Source organism: Ambystoma mexicanum, chromosome 5p (genome assembly GCF_040938575.1).
Source record: "Ambystoma mexicanum isolate Mex_15411 chromosome 5p, UKY_AmexF1_1, whole genome shotgun sequence".
Taxonomy (NCBI): Eukaryota; Metazoa; Chordata; class Amphibia; order Caudata; family Ambystomatidae; genus Ambystoma; species Ambystoma mexicanum.
In genome coordinates, this window is record NC_090930.1 from 294764360 (window position 1) to 294787167 (window position 22808).

A 22808-nucleotide genomic window follows, 5' to 3' on the forward strand; every position below is an offset into this window, starting at 1 on the left:
TGACGTAAACAATATAGGAAGACCACATGAACATGTCAACCTGCAGAGTTTGCTAAGACTGGGAGGAATTTGTTTATTTGCATTGGATGGGGCAAATTCAGAGGGTAACGCTAACTTGCATGTCTGTGTTATGTTGCTCCAGTGGTGTTCAATTGAACAGGGCATATCACACCTGATGGTGTTTATCGTGGTGCAGTGCACTGGCTTAGTTACGACACTGATCATGTTTGTATCTTTGTGTTGTCGTGTTTAGGATTTTCTACTAATTGCGAGTCCACATTGGCTACGCATTTAAATACCAAACATGAGAAGGCAAAGAGGCCAAGCATTGTAAATGAACAGTGCCATGTGCAATGTTGCCCTTTGCAATGTAGTTAGCACTGGAGCTAATTTGCACTGCTCAGTCCATTTCATGCAACGAATCCTATTTTAGATGCACTATTGCCATGTGCAATTTTGCACCATTGCAATAGAATAACACAAATGCAATTTAACATACCCATTGTAGGTTATGAAATGGGGCGCCTGTTCTTCAAAGACAGAACTATGGTGCAGGCAAAGTTCAAGTGACGTTTTTACTCGAGATGTAGTTGAAGTTTCACAATCACGTCTAAGCCAGGGCAAATCTAACCGGGCGCACTCCGATTCACCTGAATGTAAGCCAACTTGGTTACACCAAGCATGTCTGCACATACCTTGAGGTCTGGGTGTGTTGGAGTAAGAAAGTTAGTCTCGAGGTTATTTAAGGCCTGGCACGCACGAGTACGGTTCGTGATCAGTCATATTGGCTGCCGCAGGACGTGTCAATGGTACTTCAAGTCAGTTGAGAGAAGGTTAGAGAAGTGGAATAGGATTTAGTTGACGGAAAGGTAGAAATCTGAGGGTGTGTTAGAAAATAATTCACATAGGAACACACAGTGAGGTAAAAATGCAGTGGTAATACCGTTACTGCTGCATTACCGCACCAACAAACTACGAGTTTGGGGGTAAAGTGGAGGAAAAAGCTCCAGCAAGAAGCTGGAGGTAAGTCCGTGGCCTTACCGCCCAAAATCGGCCTATTCAGTAGTATTTCCGCAGGGGGCAATACCATTGAAATCCCCCATGGAGTCCTATGGACTCTAATTAATGCAGACAAACAACAGCTACCACCACTTGTAATCTGGCAGTAATACTGCTGGACTAAGTGGTGATAACAGTAATACAGTTTGATTTACCACTGAGATACCACCAAACATGTAATGAGGCCATTTGCTGGGTGCAGGATATTGATTTTAGTGCCTGTAAGTAAGTGCAAAACTCATCCTACATGTTTCTATCTATTGAGGTGGAGAACATCCCAGTGAATACCTTACATGACATATACACACACAAGATATTTATTGACTCATGGGGGACGATAACTCTACAGTTGGTTGGGCCAGGAGGTTACATGAATTTGCTGTAACGCAGTTAGAAACAGCTACTATCTGTGTGTAACTACTACTGGTGACCACTCTGCATGATGTGCACACATGTTACGGTTTTCGTCAGGCGTTTGCAAATGGGAAGAGGACAATCTCAGAGGTGGTTGGAGGCAGGAGGTTACATTATTCAGGTGCAACCTGGGGGACTTCAGACAAATTGGGTGTTTTCGAGGGAGGTTCAGGATTGCCGATAATTCTTGGGAGAGCTTTCAAGTGTGGCAGAATCCTGAATGTGGAATTTGGTTTGACTCTCTGATTTGGCAAGGCTGAAGTTCTCCCCGGCTGAGTCTTACGTATAGAAGGATACATATAATGTACTCATCGTCTGTACTAAAGGGGCGTGGCTACGTCCACTGCTGAAAGGCGCTGACAGTCTTTGTAAACAAATTGCTTCAGCCGACTCAACAACACATCTTACCATTATATAGATGCAAAGTCTTGCATTCTTGCTTTAGCCCATGTTACGGGCGCTAGTATGCATGGTCCTCTTGAAGTCAGATAATAACATTTTATCTTGGAACAGTATACAGATGTGAACAAACCTGGCAATATTTTGAGACACATGATTGGTCTTTATGTTTGGTAATTGGTCTGAGATTGTATGCGTTGTGCTTGGTGCACACCAGGGGTCTTTTTAATACGGTGCTTAGTATCTGTCAACAAATGTAAAATGCAAGTTTCTCTGCTCATGTGTGAAAGGTAACTGACTATCAGCATCACGTGACTTTATACAGCATTGATTAACGCATTTACCTGACATAAGAGAAACATGTCGGTGTAGAAGGCTGTGGTGATTAGCTGCTAGAAACATGGACAAGACGGTCCTAACTAACCAAGGAGAAAACTGGTGCCGTGATCTCATGGAAAAACACATAATCACACCCACACTGTGGCTCAATCCCGAAATCAAGAAGCACACTAACCAACTCGCCAACATACACACCCCACAACCACTATAGACATGTCTACAGTTTGCCATTGTCTTTCACAACATACACAACCAGAATAAAGTCGCAGGCATTGGGAATATTGGCTCTGGTTTTGGAACCTGGACCAAGAAAGATGCAAATCCTGTGATTCAGGGCAAAGAAATACATCTCCTTCTGCTTAAAACTGTAAACATGTGTCTAATGCAACCAACTCAAAAGAAGTGTGCTGTGGTACATGCTGGGAATCGTATGTGATTTGCTCTCAGTGGCTCCCCCACCCCTCCAGCACGGTTCCATGTAATAATGTCCCCTCAAAAATATCGGCATGCAAAAATATCGCCGAAAAATGGCCGTTTTTTGTGGGGACATTATTGCATGGAACATGCGGAGGACACCCCCGCAATCCCCAAACCCTTATTTTTTGATTTTTTTGTTTGTTGCTGTCCCTGTCCCCCACGACCTATTCCCGGCGATATTATATAAGGCGACCATATATATGGGGATAATATTACCTGATACCTCCAGCACATCATTCCTGTTCAGATAGATCCGTCCCTACTTTCTAAGGCTCCATTGAAAAGTGATGTGATGCCCCAGAATGATTCTTTGATGTTTTACAGATATGGACTGGAACATAGTTTCCTATGTGCTGCACTCCTGCTTGAACTGCTTCTTCTACAATCAAATGATTTGATTGCATGGTATAACACCCATGTCCCCAAGTACTACACTTCCTCATCCCATTAATAACCCTATGACGGATGCCTACCTCCTCGACAGACACACTGCATAACATGTTTATCTCACTTCCCATCTATAAAAATGAACAACCTTTAAATTCTTCCATCAACTCGGCCCTTTAAAGGAATTCCTCTGCAGTGGTCTACCTGTTCATACCAAAGACAAGGAAAAGCAACTGTACGACCCATAAACCCTGCAAAGAGGAAAGGATCCCAAGTATTAGGACTTACCCCATGTTATCAAATCAATATCCTCCCATCTCGTCCCATTGCCTAATCTAAAAAAGAATACCAAAGACAATCGAACTTTAATTGGCAAAATTCAAAGAGACCATTAAGGCCAAAGTGTTTCTCTGGCAAAATCACTACTGCTCTATGGGAGTATAAGGATGAATAGTGGCTAAACTGCCTACTCAGCCCACACACTTCTACAAACCAACAGTGACCCCAATCCTTAAGGTGTCACGGAAACAGCCAAGAGATACACAATATTTGCCTTTTGTGGGAAAGTGGGCAGAGGGAAGGTTATGCTGTCAGAAACAGTGTGAATGTGATCCAGTAGCAACCCAAACAGCAAATTACAAACAGTCCAAAATAAAATGAATGTCCAATCAAGGTTCTATTAAAATATAAATAGGTTAATCAAACACAGCAATGTACAGATAACTATAACAAACCTATAAAAACCCAAATGTAAGCATTTTCAAACAATAGACAGATGCAGAACTCTGGGTAATAAAACAGGGGTAAAAAGACAATAAGCAAGTAGAATGAATAAAGGGAAATGTCTGTCACCGGAAAATGGTGCAAAGGTGACCTAAGCGGTCTAGCACCCAAAGATGGATGGGGGGCAGCTATGTATCCGTAGTACCTTCCCACTGTACCTAGGTTGTTTGACAGCATTGATCCAAGCTTCAATTGGGCGGAGTTGCAGGTTGAACCAGGTTCAGGTGCGGTGAGTCATGTTGGGTCAAGCGGCGAGCTGGCATCTCATCAGTTTGCATCGCAAGCTCAGTGCAGATCGAGTGTGAAGTTTGGATGGTTCACCAGGATCAGACCGGGAGGTTACCATTGGTTCGGGTCAGCGTATGACACGATGCTCCAGCGGTTTATTTATGTATTTATAATGCACCTATACATCCAAATTCTGTTTCAAGGCATATTAAGACAAGGGGGGGCGCAAGGGTGAAAACAACATAAACATTCCTACTAGGTCTTGAACATTCAGAATGTGCAAGTGCCGTAATGAGAATGAGGGGAGGGGAAAAGGAGGAGGGAGGTGAAGAAAGGGGGGCAGGGAAGAAGAAATAGCAAACCTACAAGGTCGTGAGAAACTTCGGAGTGTGCAAGTGCATTAACAGAAAAGAGGACAGAGGAGGAGGAGAGGAAGTGAAAGTGGGGATGAACAGGGAAAAAGACAAACAATAACGTTCCTACTAGGTCATTAGAAAATGGGAGTGTGCAAGTGTATTAACAGAAAAAAGTGGAGGGGGATGAGGTGGAAGAGCAGGAAGGAGAGGAAGGGTAATGCTAAGGCGGGGGTGCACTGAAGGGGAGGGCGCACAAGGGAATGCTAGAGGAGATGAGGGAAGGAGCACAGTGGCCAGGAGAGAATGCAGCGTCCACCAAGGCTGGAGCAACAGAAGAATGTTGTCCTTGGGGTTCAGGAGGAGAAGGGGAACACCTGTTCGATGAGACCTTGGTTCATGTCGGGGTCCATCGTTTCGATGCAGTCACCTTGGTGCTCCGAAGCAGGGTTTGAAGAGACAGCAGTTTGAGTTAATTTACAGTGGCGAGTTTGAGTTTCAGTTGGATGGAGTGCCAAAGGTCGCATCAGTGAGTGCCTCTGGTTTGAATGTGGTGGACATGGTTTAAAAGCGTTTTGACTGGTCTGATACAGCAGAACAACAAGCTTCAGCTGATCTGGTTCTCCAGATGCTCTGAGAGCCACTCCAGGGGCTCTAGGTCAGAATGTGTTTGTTCAGGGTCTGTTCTACAAGCCTACAGGGGTTTGGTGCAGAGTGGCACTTCCTGGACCTCATCAAGAGTCACCCCCAATGTGCCCAGGAAGTAGATAGGGAGCAGAGCTTGCCTCTGACTTGGACTGCTCCTTCTTCACCTCAGTGGCTGAGGACTTTGTAAAGATCAACTCTCCTAAATGAGGTCCAAATGAATGCTCCCTTACATTCTTGAAGTCCACAAGTGAATCAAAGGAGGAGTGGTTGACCCCTCTTTTATGGGAAAATGCCTGTAGGTGATTTGACAAAAGCAAGGCTATTTAAAAAGGTCCAATCCCTGTCCTTGAAAAAAGTGTGTTTTGCCTCCTGACATCATTTCCAAAGTGCTGTGTGCTAAAGGAAGTGGGTGAGGCAGGAAGGAATGAGAAGTATAGAGAGAAACAATAAGATTGAATGTTCCTCCAATTATGTTGAACTCCATCTGCCTACTCTAACTCTGCCCCCTTCCCTTTTCTATACCATCAAAGGCCCTGTTGGTATGCAGCACACTGGTGTGAGGTTAGTCTTTTTCTGTAGGGTGTGCCCTTTGATTCCTGTTTCCCAGTGCAGCTCCCACTGAGGGTCTGTCTTGCTGGAGCGAAGCTTTACCTGACCTCACAAAGGATCAAAAGAGAGGCAGCTCCCACTGGCTCCTGTCCTGTTGGGTGCAGCAAACAGCAAGTCTAGGGAGAATACACATCGGCTGTTTATGACTGGCTGGACTCACAAGGCAGACTGAAGTATGATTCCATACCCTGGACTCAGGTATGGCTTATATTTAATGTTTAAAAGTGCCACCTGGATAGTAACTCTCAGAGTTATGTTGTATGAGAATAGAGGCGCACATTGTAAATGTTGCCGCTGTGCTGGAGTGACGTGGCTATCACTGCAGCTGTCAAGGAGGGTACCTGGGACCCCTGAACCTGATCTGTGCCACAGGGGAGCAGTCACTGCTGTAGAGAGACACATGTACATGTCATCTCTAGTGACCGTCCCCTCGCCTCTGTTATACTAGAAGAATAACAAAAAGGTGCTTTGTGTAACACCAGGTATCATCCCAATACTCTATTGAAGATACGAGAGATGGTATGCAGTCAGAGAACCATATCAAATGTACCCTCACACATAGGTGGTGTAAGGATGTCTGCATACACCATTGTATATCGAAGATCTATAAGTGAAATCAGACAGAGTGAAGTGACATCATGAATAGAAGACAGGAGGGTGCACTGAAATGAACACGAAAACATAAAGAATAAAGATGTAACCAAAGTAGCAAGAGAAACATGTTTGCAAATACAAAGAAATCATATACACTAAGAGGATAAGTAAGAAGAGAGGCAGTAAATGTAGGTACCGAGAAACACAAGGTAGATGAGACATATAGAAGCTTGCTGCAGGAGAAAATATAAAACCTTGAAGAGAGGGACCAGAGCTGCAGAGCTGACAGGCACAGAGCTGACATGCACAGAGCTGACAGGCACTGGAAAAACAGCTTTGTGCGAAGAACAAAGAATATCTGTTTGACTTGGGATCAAGCATGCCACAGCAAGGGGTATCTGCAAGGCACAAGAGGAGTCAAAGAGGATAAGCTACATACACTCAACATATTTCTTTTAGATTAAGTAAAGAGGGAAAACAATTGGAGATGCCAAGTATTTAACAATAAAAGATGTACAAAGCCTATGCAAGACAAGATGGAGCAACCAAGTCTCCAGAGGCCAAGAGGAGTAATAGCAACCCAGCATAACTGAATTAAATAGCACTAAATTAAAGGTCAAATTGGACAAAATCATGGTCTCCTCACACGTGGTACAAGACTCGAAAACCATGCCTTTTCATTTAGCTCCAACTGAAGATAGCAATATACCTACACTCTCTTAAAAGTTCCCAAGAAGCGAACAGTCAGCAAGATCAACTACAGAAAAGAAGCCTTGGCTTAGGGCCTAACTGATGAGAGATGGTAGGCTAATTGACCAAGGGGACAGTGGTCTGATGTTGTTCCCCACACTTGGGTTTCGTTATGCTTTTGTGCTGCTAATGTGCCATATGTGCAAGGTTGGGAGAGAATGCCAACCAATCATGAGGGCCTATGTAGCAGTGTACCATACATTGTTGCAGAAGCCAATCTGCAGCTGTTATTCTGCTATTAATCTGTATTATATGTATTTAGAGGTACTTCAAGGCTTGCCTACTAAAAAAGGGGCAGCCAATTATGTTACTAACACCTAAATAAATTATAGGTAGATATGTTTCCTTAACCAATCCCTCCTTTTGATTGGTGTTTACTGTTTGCCATGTAGGATTCCGTTGTTGCTGACGTACATCAAGATATAAAGCCTTTGTGTAATCGAAATGTAGACGAGAGTTAGTGAGTTGCAATCTGTCTGTTCAACATGTTTCCCTACTTTATTTGAGCTGATTTGCCATATTCTTTGAGTCTGTCTGGTTATTTGGGCCTCAGAAAGTTTATTGGTAATTCTGTCTGGCACTTGGAATGCTCCAGGTGCTACTGCAAACTTCAGATCAGGATAAAGATTCAGCAGGTCACAGGTGTACACAACTCTTTTGACATAGAGTTTGTTGAAAGAGGGTATGATTAGGAGCCCACCCTTTCTGAGACAGAATTACCTGCATCAATTGTATTGTTAATAACAATTTAAAAAAGCCAGGTTTTCTACAGCCTTGCCAGATGGCAATTCTTCATAGTCATAAAAAAAATGTAAACAGTCAAAAGGTTCAGCACAGTATTAGGATCTTCAGTATCTGCTCCATACATAGTACTGTCCAAAGACATCAGACCTAGAATAAGATTACATATGTAGTGATATCTTAGCATTATGAGATTAGACACTGGAAGAGATTTCTCATGTGTAAGGTGGCCTTAAGATATCTTCGGATATGTCATATTTTCCACTAAGTGGCAATCCCTAATATAACACTTCTGATATACAATTCCACCCCACAATTCGGGGACAATAAACAGGCTGCTTATAGCTAAAATTCAAGTATATTTAAATAAATGAAAATCAAATGTGGTCCCCTTACTTTATGCAGGGGAAGTCACCCCATTAAGTCAAATGAAAGTTAATAGGTTGTTTAGACGATTAGGTTTGGCCTGCCTGTGACATCTTACTAAAAGGGTGGTACACACAATCACTCCTTGAATCAGGTACTTATATTTCTAAATATATATTCCAAAGTAACACAATTATATTCCATTTTCTTAAACACTACTTGCCAGCCAGTATATTGAAATAATTTGTGCGGCTTGTACATCGCATTCATTTCCTTATAATCAAAGTCAGTAAACACTGAAAAACTCAATCAAGGACCCCACAAACCACCACCACATATCCTCCAACAGGAAATAGAACACAGTTGGTAGAGTATTAAGCAAAATAAACAAACACATGAGGCCTGAAAGGCAATGTCCATCTTCTCCCTGCAGTGAATTGTGGCAAATATAAAGACAACTCAGAGCAGCCCCTCGTCAAGGTAAAGATGCCTGAAGCTGAAACATACTCCAAACCAGAGCATTACCCAGGAAGCCATCTCAACAAAATGTCCCCCTGAGCAATAGCCCACAGCCCAGGCAACCAAGAGTTGAACATGAGAAATCCTTGATAAGCATTTGCATTAAAAGTGAAATTATCCTGAACAGAGAGAAAGCCACAGGGGGGAGTTGACATGCGAAGAGTAAATTGCTGCTGTAAAAGCCTCAACCTGAATAATGGAAACTAGAGATGGGCCCATAACCCAACGACTATGACTACAAACTCTTATGCAATCAAAATCCTAAAGCAAGAGCCAAGAGTAGAGGAACTTAAACCAGTTACGTTTGGCGTATTGGAGTATTGTAACGCACTGGGAGAACATCAGCCCTTAAAAGGTGTGACCGTTCTTGCCCACCAAGTGGACCAACATAAGCTTCCCTAAGATATCTGCCCCAGCTGGGGCATTCAGCTCACTAGCCACCCTGGAGTATTGCCCAAGCAGTGCTCCAACATGAGGGTGCAGAAAGAAATCAAGAAGCAAAGAGGGAGAGAAACTAAGGACAGGGAAATAAACTGCCTGACATGTTGAAAATAAAGTATCCTCTACCCACAAACTGATGGGGGGCACACCAGAAAAGTAACTGAAAGGAAATGTTAGCTCGTGTGATTTACACAGTCCAAAGTCTCCTATCAGCTAATCTGTCAATAAATAAACAACAACCAAGAGCAGTGATCAAAGTGGGCGCGAGCGGTTAGGACTTCACCACTGACCAAGCGTCTTCTCAGTGGCTTACATCATCTGTCAGCTCCAGTTGACAAAGAGGGGAACACATGCAACCAACACAAGCTTGCTCCTATCTACTATAAAAGTGTGTTTCTTTATCTTTACAACACACCAGAAGTGTGTCCAGTGTCCACCAAATGAAAATGTGGGGCACCAAGTGTGACGCAGAACAACCCCAAACAGTGACTACGCTTAATAACCATGTGACCAGAAACGCTCCAGGCCACCAGGGCCTTATGTGGGCTGCACCAAAGTAGTCTCTTTCAATCCGGGGTATGAAAAGTCAGCGAATCGGCAAATGTATATGCCCCCAACATTAACTATTAGAAATAGAAGTGGCACCCTGGTCTCGGGCACCAATCAGACCTCAAACGTATTGGAAAAGTATGAGAGGTACTCGCACCCAGAAAAGGGGCATAAAGTATCGGTATCCCCCTGCACCCAAGGAAACATGGGCAGCATCAAAAAAAGAACAGCACCCTTGCGCGTTCTAGGCATGATGAATGCTCAGTGTGTACATAGCTACAGTAAGGAAACATGAGAAGAGCCTGTCCAGAATGCACTGGGAATAAGGATGATCAGGACTCCGCCCCCAGCTGCTGACTTTAGCCAAGAATGCAACATGCTTCCCTTCCGACCAGAGAGTGATGAGCCAAAGGGCTCAAAGTCACAAATTCTGCCATGGTCAAACTAGTGCACGTGTTGCCCTCATTGAAAAATCCACAGTGGAAAAACCCAAATATTAAGGAAGGAAATGAATGCATTCAGAAACCATAATCCATTAACAGACGATAAAGCAACAGCAAGTACATAATAAAGCCGGATGTACAAACCATTCATTCAAATGTTTAACATCAACCAATTTAAAATACTCTCCTAAAAGATCCTACACATTTATATTGCAACATTCCTTCTTCTATACATTTATATAAAAGCATCCTGAATTAAAAAAAACCTGCATCTAATAAAATGTTTACATCATTGTTATACATAAAAAAAAGAGCATAGCCCCAGCACACATGTCCTTATATTATTCCTGGTTTATATGGTACATGCATGGGAGACCAAATGATAGAAACCAGGAAGTCATGGGAATGGTGAGCAGGAATATGGGATTGGGGCGCCCATACAAGCATTTCTAATTGAATTTGCGAGAAGGGTCTTATCAGAATATTATACAATCTAACAAAAGACTAACTTCAAAAATTTAAGAAGTCAGTGTTTGTGTTTCATATGTACGTTCTTGGGAATGTTGTAAAATGTCCCCTAGTTTCGCACAAGTTCTTACATGTGTGTGTGAGCAGTCATGGGCAGCATACCGTAAAAGCGTACTTGACATAGTTAAGGTCATGACTGGGACCTCGACGTTAGTTTGCAAATGTGGGCAAGAAACTAGATGTGTGGGTGTCTCTGAACGGTTGGGGTGGCAGTTTGCTGACTGCTGGGTTACTGGGATCGCCTTTCCAGTAGCCCATGACAACCGGAAGGGAACTCATTGACACTGTCACTTCCTCAATCGCGTGCGTCATTCAGCAAAGCCAACCTCAGCTGCACTCGGTGAAGCAAAATTGCGACTTAGACTACTTGGGTAGGGCATCGACTAATGTAACATGATGTTAGGCGGGCATAAATGGCACGACTTTAGCTGAGTTCACAAGCATCTGTATTTCCACCGTTTGCCACGCTAAATTATCAAAAGAAATTGCACCTTTGCACATGTCCACAAGCAACTACGTTCCACTGTCCCATCAAAGATCGATTCCTCGAAAAACAGCCCTGCCTCCATGCTCATGCTCAGACTGACCTACAGGGCAATAGGGAAATGCCCGCAGCACAAACACAAACTGCTGGTGTGGGCTCGTTTTTTGGGGTCAAAGTGGGCCACTTTTTGGGCCAATGCGGGCCCGTATGATGAGTTACTTCACTATGTTGCTAGTAGTTTTGAACATTGCTGAATAAATATTGCACAATTTGCATTACAATTTATCCAAAAACACCCCTTTGGGTACTATTCGCGCCTTAAAATACTTGTGTATAGGCACGTTACAAATGCCATATCATATCATATTCAAACAGTCTGTCACAAAAGGAATTAATTGGCATTTGCAACTCTGGGCCACGTTTTCATTGGTGCCCGAGACATTTTTATGCCCCAGTCCGACTCTGTCCATGCTTCCATTTCACATTTCTTTTAGCCCATGCCTGCACATCCATATGCCAGTCAGATAGCTCAGGGAGTGGGTGTGCATACTGCAGAGAATTAGGCTGCAAGATACAGGTTACCATCAGAACACGGCCGACTCAGCCTTTCATTTAAGGTCTTGCAAATAGCACATTAAAAGTTAAGGCTTTAAGACTTTAGCTTTATCAGCAGTGATGCACATTGCATGACCGATCATGCATCGTATATGGTCAGACCTTAGGAAACAGAACTGTCTCAACATTCTTTCACAGTCATCAAACTAACCTGTGCGAAAGTTGTAAATGCAAGAGGACAGGTCAGTTAGCCTGCTACTTTCTGCAGAAAGACAGCCTTCTGGTGCTAGTGTAAACAGCAGTCCTTGGGTGAGGCGGTACCTTGCTAGCTGCAGATACCCCCCTGAGGTTGAACAGCTCAAATCTTGTGCTTATGCTAATCCCTAACGGTCCCTCCCTTCCCTGGGGAGCACAAGCCTTAATATCTGGATGAATAAAGCATGTTTTTATTTTGCCCTGGCACTGTTATTTATCTGTGTCGCAAAACGTTGCTGGAACATCGGCTAGAGACCCTGACCTAGCCAGAGAGAAAGCAAACTCGAGATTTCAGTGTTATTGTAATGCCCATCCTATTCCAGCCCTTAACCCCCTCACCCAAACCACTTTCCATCACTGCCAGCCTGGTGCTCTTCCCCTTTCTGCAGCTGCTGCACCCCTTTGATGGCCAAGGTGCAGGATATTCGAGGACTCCACACTCTTCCTTGTACTTCTTCTGCTTCTCATTTCGTCCAGAAGAACCTCCTGCAGGGCTGCAGCATCGCTCTGGTAACAAGTTCCTGGTGCGCCACAAAACTTGGTGAGTTGTGGTCCGTGGGGACAGGAGGAATGTCATTTTGGCCTTGTGAGAAGAGGTTTGGGGCTGTGGGAGACAGCATGGTGGACCCCTAGGAGGACCACGCATTAACACCTTCTTGCCCTGCTCAAAACAAGACAGAATTCCCAGCAGCCAAATAGGCACAGCACCTGAGGATGCTAGAGTGAGATTAGAGGAGTGTCCCAGCCCAATAACCTGCATATGAAGAATGGCAAAATGGGTGACTGCGGCAGATATGAATAAGCCATTTCCCTGAAGCAAAAGGTCTTGTCTCCGATTAGCCTCAGCATGTAGTTTATGGTAATTGTGTGGAGTTTCCAGACTTCCCCCTGCCCTCATCTGCTACCTTGCAGATACGTGTTTTTCTGCACCTAGACACAAGGTATCGATTTGAGAGAGAGAGAGAGAGAGAGAGAGAGATAGAGAGAGAGGGGGGGGGGGCAATGACAAGTGGCAATATGAGCTAGTAAAATAGGAAATGTCAGCATGACGCCAGTGGTAGGAGTGTAGGTTCTTTGCCTTGTAGTACCTACTCCCCTGTTCTCCTGACTAACCAACTTCACTCTAAGATCACCTACCACCTTACACTGCAGACACATACCCACGCACAGACAGCTGCCACAGGCCTTGGCCTTTAGCACATTGACCCTGAATGACCCATGACTAAGCTCCCTTCTTTAGGCCTATCACACTCTCCCATATTAGTAGCTCACCAGACCCAAAGCACTGTAGTCTGTACAATCTTGTGCTCTTTCCTATAGATAACAAACTTCCAAAGCTAGAGAAAGTAGATTGGCACACAGGAACCAGGAACGCCCGACCGGCACCCATCAACACCACAGGTTTTGCATTTGCCTCTCTCACTGCCCCAATATGCCCCTCCCCTCTTTCTAACACAGCCCTGCACAGCAAGGCCACAAATACTGGCAGAAGGGCGGATAAACAAGACCATTTGCATTACATTGCATTTATCATTAATTCATTTATTAAATCTACGGAATGTATTAGCAAGAAATAAGAAACAAATGCTACCATGCTGATTCAACCATATCAAAGCATTTCTGACCAAGATTTTTAGCACTAGGCCCCATGTTCTTCCTTATGTTCAAAATACCAAATGTGTGCTCCTACTTTGCTAAGGTCTGTTCTTGGTTTTATCAAAAAGAGGGATTTTGATCAAGAGGAAAGGATAGCACGTATGTCAATCTTGCAGTAGGGTAGAACATCTGCTAAGGTAGAAGCATAACTTCATGCATATTTCTTTAATTACAAAAACAGTGGCTTTTATATTTACTTACAGAGCAGACTCAAATGGTTTGCCCATCTAGTGATGTCACATGGAGAATAACCCACGTTATTTAATTGTGTGATGTCATAATATCCAGTGTTTGCTGCTGCCTCCTGTATTTGGATACAGTGTGTCACTGCCTCTGGTATTACCCAAACTGATAGTTTCGAATTGAACGTATGCTACATCTGGCCGATTTTGGCCAGTACCATTCGATCGATTCGAAACGATCAAATTGGGTAATCTCTACCAAACATAGGGAGTGATGGCCTTTGGGGGCTGCAGGGGTGTCCCCAGCTTCTGGAGGTTTGGAGGCAGGGGTTGGGAAGAAAAAAGAAAAGCGGACACTGCAGCGTTGTAGCTGACCCGTGTAGGAGGGACGGAACTTACGATGCAAGGTCAGAAGAAAAGCGGACTTCAAAAAGGTAAGTAGGGAGCGGGTGGAAGCATGTATTGAGGGCACGGGGGTTAAAGTTTTGCCAGATTTGGCCGTGGCAAAATTATCTTTGCAGTAAAATTGACCACGATCAATTGGGCCGTGAAGAATTCTGTCATGGCCAAATCGTATACATCCACTGCCATCTCTCACTAATGATAATGATAATAGTACCTCTTCATATAGCTCCTTTTACCGTATTCATTGTGCTTCAAAGTGCTGTAATGATAGGTGTTATTGTTACCCAGTTTAATGGTACTAAAGTTATCGGCCTACAAAGGATAAAGAGATTAGCTGGCCCTGCCAGAACTCAAACATATGCAAACACAGATGTCAGATGTGGATAGTGCTGTCATTGTGCTGGATCTTCCCGGATCTGGCAAAAAATGTCTCCCGGATCTCAAATCCGACTCCCCAATACTGGGGAATCCATGTGCACTCCTGTGTGCATTTTACATTTATTTTCAAACGTTGTGGTGCGTTCGTGTCGGGCCGTGAATCGTGGAGAGGCGAGACACTTCCCCACAAGACCACTTGAGGGTCTGAGCACGAGTGATCTGAAATATCATGTCAATTTGCACTGAACAAGAAATAGTCATTTGCATTTTTGGGGGTTTAAAAGTTGTGCACATTTTGTTGTTTGCTGACAACATTATAAGAAATTCAACCTTTTTCCAGGTGTTCATGATTCATCTTCTGAGGGGCTGAGAGACAAATGTTTATGGAGGTGACGAAAATAACCCTCTGTCTTACCCGTGCTGAACCCCCACTTAAACCCATGCCAGTGGGATCCCCCTGTAAAAAAGTCAATTTCCACCAGGAGTGTAGGCCATGCCAATACGTCTTTGGAGTCTTTCCCTTTGAATGTTACTCTCCTGTTTAGGGACCCAATCAGAAAGTCACTATTCCCTTGGCATGTGTGTGCATGGTGCATAGCCCTACTCTATGTCTGTGATTATTTTAACAATGATTTACAAGGCAACAACAAATTCCTTTCTCTCTACCCATTTCCAATCTTTCCTGATATGAACCCTCTGGAAGTTCTTTAATGACTTACAGTGGGGTAACTCATCTGGTTGAGTGCCTGCTAAAGGTTGTGGGCTTTATTGCCAGCAGGGCAGTTGCAACACCCTCTGCTGGCTTTGTGCAGATCTCTTACCTCTTGCAGCATGGGCTACTGATGCCACTTAGTCTATGGAGTTTGTTGTTAATGGGAAAAGTCTTCTGCAGTGCGAAGATACCTGGAAATCATGCGCAAACTGCAATGCTCAGCAGGTTTTTTAGTATTAGAGGGTCAGGGTTCCAGGTCCTTATCCTGAGTTGTGCGGTATCCCGGTGCCAATTGCACCGGGATACCCCCCAAATCTATTAGCATTAGCACAACTCGGTCCAGCGCAATTTGTGCCGGATCTCGAGGTGCGGTGGGGAGGTAGATCCCCATTCCCATTGGGTCCATTGGGTTTCTTGGCACTAATAGCGCCGATAACAGGTGGAAAGGGGAGATTTTTACCTCCAGCAAAAAGCTCCACCCAACTAATGATGAGTCCACCCTGTGACTGGGAACCTGCGCTGCTACACATCAAGAAATGGAGCATAGCTGCTGTTTTCACACCCCTAAACTTGCACACAGTTGCTCTAGTAAGCTGTGATTTACACGCTTATGGGGGATAATAAAAACTAAGCTGTCTTTAATGTATTGCTTTTCCTAGGAGCATTAAAGAAAGTGGATGAAGGTACAGTAGGAGGCAACATGGTATGGAGTGATGGCTCATGTTAGATGGTGCTATGTTACATGATACTGTTTCTGCTATGCAAAATTCCATAAGAATGGTGGGAAATCTTTTCTTTTTCAGAGAGTCTGTTTATCTTTATTGGTGAGTTTGTTCTCTGGACATTAAAGAGATAGAAGCATATTCAGAGCCTCTGATCTTGCCATAGGATTCACTTTGTGGTGTCAATTTAATAATACCATTTTAACAAGTTTAACAATTTTAACAATGTGTTAAACCATCACAAACTTGCTGCTGGCCATACATATGCTTGTGCTCTTTCATAGCCCACTAATTGGAGTTACTGACTTTCGAAACTCTACGGCCATTTTGAAATAATCATATCAAGACGGCCATTTAGAAAGAATCAAATGGGATCATTACAGATTTCTATTGCATTGGTTCCCTCTTACAGCTTTGCCTGATCCCCTTGGCCACCTTTTAGTTATTTGTATTTATATACAAAACTTTTTATCATTATAGAATGTGCCATTCAACAGGGGTTCTTCTTAGTGTAACAGAACAAGAATAACAGAAAATAGTAGAAATGAAGGTGGGACACAGCGGTCCTGTGTCAACTGTTCAAGTATGCCAGAGTTTACTTTTTGTTTTTTTATCCTAGATTGTGTTAGCTTAAATAAATGGAAGAACCCAGTGCGTAGTTGAAAGTATTTATCTTTTTCAATAATTGCAATAATCTGCCACATTAACATATAGAATTGCATGGTATTGAAGTATTTAAAATAAATAAGAAGAACATTGAAATGGTGTAAGCGTTTTTTTATATGAATGCAAGAGAATAATTGCTTGGGGAAGGAAGCAGTTGATGTTTCCTGGAGAACGTCTCCATGCAGATGAATAAAGAGCTCTTGCCTCTCAGATGCACGCCCTTTAGAGAAGGATGTGCCACGTCCTCCAGACGTCTTACTGTGATCAATAGCGTGCATACTTTTTGAGATGTAAATTGACTTTAGGGAGCACGCAGTATTGAAAAGAGTAGTTAGCTGGAAGGGCTCAAATGTATGCTAATTACTTCTTCAAAGAAGTGGAGGTAGCGCGCATCAGAAGGCGCCATTTCTGCTTTGTAGAGTCTGTTATACACTGTCCAGTCCCCGGTGGTGCTAATGAACTGTTTGATCTGGGGCAGTATGGGTGGCGTGGAGGAAGTGATGCACTAGAAAGCCTTTCCTTAGGCATGTGCATGTAAGCACTGCTCCAGAGGACGCAAGTGAAGGTCAGGTTCTGCACTGCAGAAGGATAGCTGAGATTTAAGGTGTGCTCTCACTTCTCAGAAGGTAATGGGCGGGTGAGGAAGGTACGGGTCACGTTATAGCCAGTGTATTTAAGGCTGTACAGCAAACCACGCCTGTCTCACGCAGCAAATCAAGAAGTGCTCTTGAGGAATAAGAGAAAAGAATACTGGAGCTGGAGCACTTATGACAAGTAAGAACCAGGATATATTGTGGCTGTGTCATAATTGAGGCACTCGATCAAGGGAGGGGTTGGTCCTTAGTACATTTTTACGCATTAAGACAAGATGTATCTCGTTTGACCTTTGAGACAGTCTTCCCTGAAGAAGGGCCTGCACTCCGAAATGAATTGGCCAAGTTCATGTCTGTCTCTGAGCATCTGTCTGAAATATATCATTATAAATTGATAACAAGAGTATTGTCATAATAATAGTGTTCCAGAATTGTTGATGCAAGTGAGTGTGCGGTAAGATCGGAGGAAGTGTCCCCCAGTGTTTTCCTTACAGGTAATGTAGCCACATGTGTATGGTGGATTCAGATTTGCACCTTAAACAGTAGCTGGTGGAGCGATACAATTGAAATACTTGTATGGTGCTGCCCGCTTCCTCTTTCACTAACTAGAAAAAGCCTTGTGATAATTAGATTTGATAAAATAAATGCATTCAAAATGAAAAAAACAAGTAAGCTACATTCATATAAAACCTTGATATCTTGATGTACTTGTTTTGGCTGAAGCCAGCTTTGGATGATGTGGCCTAGGCCCACCCGCTTCCCAAGCCAAGGCATCAGCATCCATTCTGTGCTGTCTCACATAGCCCAGAGCCCGGCTAACTACACTTAGCCCAGAGCTCGGCAAACTGCACTTAGCCCAGAGATCTTCTAACTGCACTTAGTCAGAGCTCGGCTAACTGCATTTAGCCCAGAGCTAGCCCAGATCTCGGCTAACTGCACTTAGCCCAGAGCTAAGCTAATTGCACTTAGCCCAGAGCTCGGCTAACTGCACTTAGCCAGAGCTCGGCTAACTGCACTTAGCCCAGAGCTAGCCCAGATCTCGGCTAACTGCACTTAGCCCAGAGCTAGGCTAACTGCACTTAGCCCAGAGCTCGGCTAACTGCACTTAGCCCAGAGCTTGGCTAAGTGCACTTAGCACAGAGCTCTTCTAACTGCATTTACCCAGAGCTCGGCTAACTGCACTTAGCCCAGAGCTCTGCTAACTGCACTTAGCCCAGATCTCAGCTAATTGCACTTTGCCCAGAGCTAGGCTAACTGCACTTAGCCCAGAGCTCGGCTAACTGCACTTAGCCCAGAGCTTGGCTAAGTGCACTTAGCACAGAGCTCTTCTAACTGCACTTAGTCAGAGCTTGGCTAACTGCACTTAGCCCAGAGCTCGGCTAACTGCACTTAGCCCAGAGCTCGGCTAACTGCACTTAGCCCAGAGCTCGGCTAAGTGCACTTAGCACAGAGCTCTTCTAACTGCACTTACCCAGAGCTCTTCTAACTGCACTTACCCAAAGCTTGGATAACTTCACTTAGGCCAGAGCTGGGAAAAAGAAGTGTGCTGCAGAGATTCCCCTCATGCAGGTGATAATGTTAGATCTGCTGGCAATGGTCTGCCAGGTGAAAAAAGAATATGGATGCCATGATCACTTCCAGGTCATAGCACACGCCCACCTGCCAGGCACACACCGATCAAGGAGATCCGAGCGGGGAGACAACAAAATGATGAAGGTTGCGTCCCACTGTAGGCAGGAAAATCCTTTTCCAAGACAGCCAACATGGAAAGAGAAGGCGGAGCTCCGTACACAGCCCCTCTTCTCTTTCCATGGCAGCTTGCAAAACCCTATGAACATATTACCACAAGCACTTTTTTTCCTTTTTAAACATATCCTACCTTTGAATAAATGTACCACATAGCCGGTCCCAGGTAGACATAGCCACTTTAGACAATCTGACTACTGGCCACGGCCACAGGCTATACCTCAGTCACCAAAGGTATATGACTATTTTTTGTACCTATATTATTACACTTGTAAAAAAATAAAACATAGGCACATTTGAAAAACCATGCTTAAATGTCCTTGCCAATGCTCCTCACAAGTTTGCTCGAAATCCGCCCATGTTTTATTTTTTTTAAAGTGTCAAAATGTATGTACATACAATAGTCGTATAATTTAGCCTCCACTTGAAAAAATCCATTCACAAACATTGAAGGTTGGGTCTATAATCTTTATCAAAACTTTTGTCCACATTTGTCAAGTAGCAACACAGTTATAAGCCATCTAAAAATGTTAAGACCCCCCATCTAATTTCGCCCCCTCTTGAGAAAATCCCACCAAACTTTAGAAAACCATTTATATCTAGATCCATAATCGTTTTGCCAAATGTTGTCCAGATTCGTCAAATGACACCACATTTAAATGCCTTTACAATATTTTGGGACCGCCCTCAAATTTTACCCCCTTGTGACAGAATCCCACAAAACTTTACAAAACCATTCACGATTAGTTCTAGAACAAAATTGTAAAGTTACATGCAGTTTCATTGGATGGCGCAAAAGTTATGTCATCCAAAAACTGCTTTTCCCCAACTCTGTAATGCAGAAATAGGTACAGATTTCCTAGGACATCTGAAGTGTCTGCGAACACCAGAACACTAACCCAGGACATCTGGAGTGTTTGCAGAATTTCGGGGGGTGAAACAACCTGTTTTTTGGCTTCTTATGGACATATCCAATCCAATCCTCATCCCCTAACCCGCACATCCCCAGAGATTGTTTGTTGAGTTTGACAAGGGAAATGCTGCTTTTTTAAAAATGTTTTCACCACGCTGTCCGCGGACCCCAAAAAAGTCAGCGAATCCAAGATGGCGGGCAATACAGGAGAACCGAAGCATTTCACATTTTCCCACCAGCCAATCAGCAAGCGCGTCCGCGGACCCCGCCAAAGTCCACATATTTCCTGTCCACTCGGAGGCCAGTCCGCGGACAGTACAGCCAATAAGAGGCCAGTCCACGGACCAAACAGGGAAGTGAGTCCGCAGAGCCGACATAGATATCACTAAGTTTTTGCATCATGTTTTAGTCATTTAAAAAAAAACTACTGGATGGATTTACACCAAATTAACAAAAGCACGCTTTCGGGACCAAGCCGCCACTCCTGCCACAAATCTGGTTAAAATCCGTCCAGCGGTTTGGGCTGTAGGCGTGAGAAAAGTTTTTTCCCATTATGTCTATGGGAATAAAATATATTTTGGGACCCCCCCCTATAACTTTGTCTCCCCTGGACCAAATCTCAACAAACTTTGCAATTCAGAGTGGGCCATATAGTTTTTTTGCAAAGTTTGGTGAGGATTTGTCCAGGGGGAGCGCAGTTATAAGCCACCCAAAAAGTGCTCTTCCTATGGGATTAGCAACTTAACCATAACTATAACATAACATGTAATAATGCTACTTTATGAAGCTGAAAGGTGGTTATCCATTAGATCGCCTTCACCTGCCTTCTAGGTTCTTACTCTTGAGGACCAAGAAAGTCTCCCAGGCATCCTCAACTTGCGGCTCACCAGATCTTTATGGTTGCAACTCCCATGACCCCTCACCATTGAATGTGGCAGCGAGGGATGAATGGAGTTGTAGTCCAAAACACCTGGAGTGCCAAAGGTTGCAGACCCCATGTCAGTGCTGTATCTTTGTCTGTTGTTCTGCAGACCGCAAACGCTTGTGTTTACCCACTTCTGAGCATCCCATAACCTGATGTCTCAACAGCCACCATATTTTGCACCCTCCCCTAAAGTATAATCAGCTTTCCGGGTGGGCAGAAACAAAAGGCGTTGTCAGTTTCTTGCAGAAGCAAAGTAAGAAGATCAGGGGACTCATTACCAGAACTTTGCACTCATGAGATTTTGCAATATATGAGCACTACTGCAAAAAAGTCTAAGTGCAAAAGAAAATTATTTTGATAAATTGTTTCACTATGCAGTTTCCTAGTTGTAATACAGAATAGTGTTAGCATTAGGGCAGCTTTGCAAAGTTTCTGTATTAGAATGCCATTAGTTCAAGCTACTAAAAATTGCTATGCCTCTGGTCAACCCTCGATCTCATATATGGGCTCTCTCGTAATTAAGAAACTTTTTTTCTAATGCCACAGCATGTTCTGCCAGCTCTTACATCAGACGTAATTCAGATTTTCTCAAGTTCTAGTCGAGAGCCCATTTGCATCCTCATCACAACAGGACATTGGGACTTCAATAAAGTGACCCGATGTGCCTTCACTGCTTTACTGCTGAGGACGTGGCTGTCTGTGTCCTGGGTTAGCCTTCTGTGTCGCCCAAGACAAGGATGGCGATGTCCTTGCGACACCTACTTCAATTGAGGACACTGCAGCTCCTGCAGTGAGAACTGACTTCTGACTTACTTGGCCAGCCCCACGTGATGGCGGGATGTAGTGATATGATTTCATTGGTGTCCGGTCAAATGGTCGAAAATAAAAGATCGAATGACCATTTGATCGAAAGTCAAATGGTCGGAAAAAAAAATGGTTGCATTTTTTTATTTATTTATTTATATATGTTTTTAGTTTTGTTTGGTAAAAAAAATTGAATATAGAAAAAAGCGGGTTGGGGGGAACCCCCCCATAAAAAAAAATAAAAAACCAAATGACCTGCAACCAATTTCATTGTTATTGGCAGGCTATTTTTAAATATGTCCTCATCTCATTTTGGGAGATAGGCCATTTTGCAAGCAGCTACGGGTTCCAGTGGTAACGGGAGTTGAATGTGAAAGCTAGAAAAGGCTGTGGGGTTTTTGTGTGAGTTAGAATAGTTGAGTGCATAGACATTTTGAATTGTTACAATTTATTTTTTGTAGAATGACTTCGGTCTCACCATGAGAATCCAGATTATATTGATGGGACGGAACGAGCAGGGCGCCCTTTTCGGTACCATTAAAGAATGCATAGCCACTCCACTCACAGTGAGTCTGACATGACACCTAGGATCATGTGCAGGGTATTAGTTCACCTGAAAAAGTGCAGTGACATTTGTAACAGTTTATTGAGAGACCACCCTCAATACAGGGAGTTCCTTCCCTCACCACTCAAGGTTTCACGCTAAAAACTATTTAATGGATTCTTTTCTTCAGCCCTATTTCAGACACATGTCATGCTCTTTGGAACACTCTCCCCTGAGCTAAAAATGAGCCAAGAAAGAGGCCAGTGTTCTGGAAATATAATGGTGTTTATTTAAATAAAAGTAATATAAATTAACACGAAAATGTCAAACACCACTTTATGCATGGCACAACACAATCAACTTCTCTCAGCATAAATAAATCACTAAAGTGAGTTGAAAAGAAGACAATCACAATTCTTCACTTTCTGCAAATTTCACTTCAAGAAATAATTATACTGATCAATAGTGAAAGCAATTACCATGTAGTGTTGCGGGATTTTTATTTTTGCTCCGGGCTAACAAGGCTAGCAATAGGATTTCAAGGTTGGTACAAACATATACGGCAATTATGATTTTGCCCACACTTTCAGTTTAAAGTAAACACAGGGTGATTAAGTAGTTTGTTTTTCAGATCCCCCCTA

The 22808-nt window shown here is 43.5% G+C and overlaps 1 protein-coding gene across 4 annotated transcripts in view; it reads left to right on the plus strand.

Annotated features, from left to right (window-relative positions):
• Positions 1-22808, plus strand: part of NRK (Nik related kinase) — a 1461188-nt gene that overhangs the window by 288812 nt on the left and 1149568 nt on the right. The gene's annotated exons all lie outside the window — the stretch shown is intronic.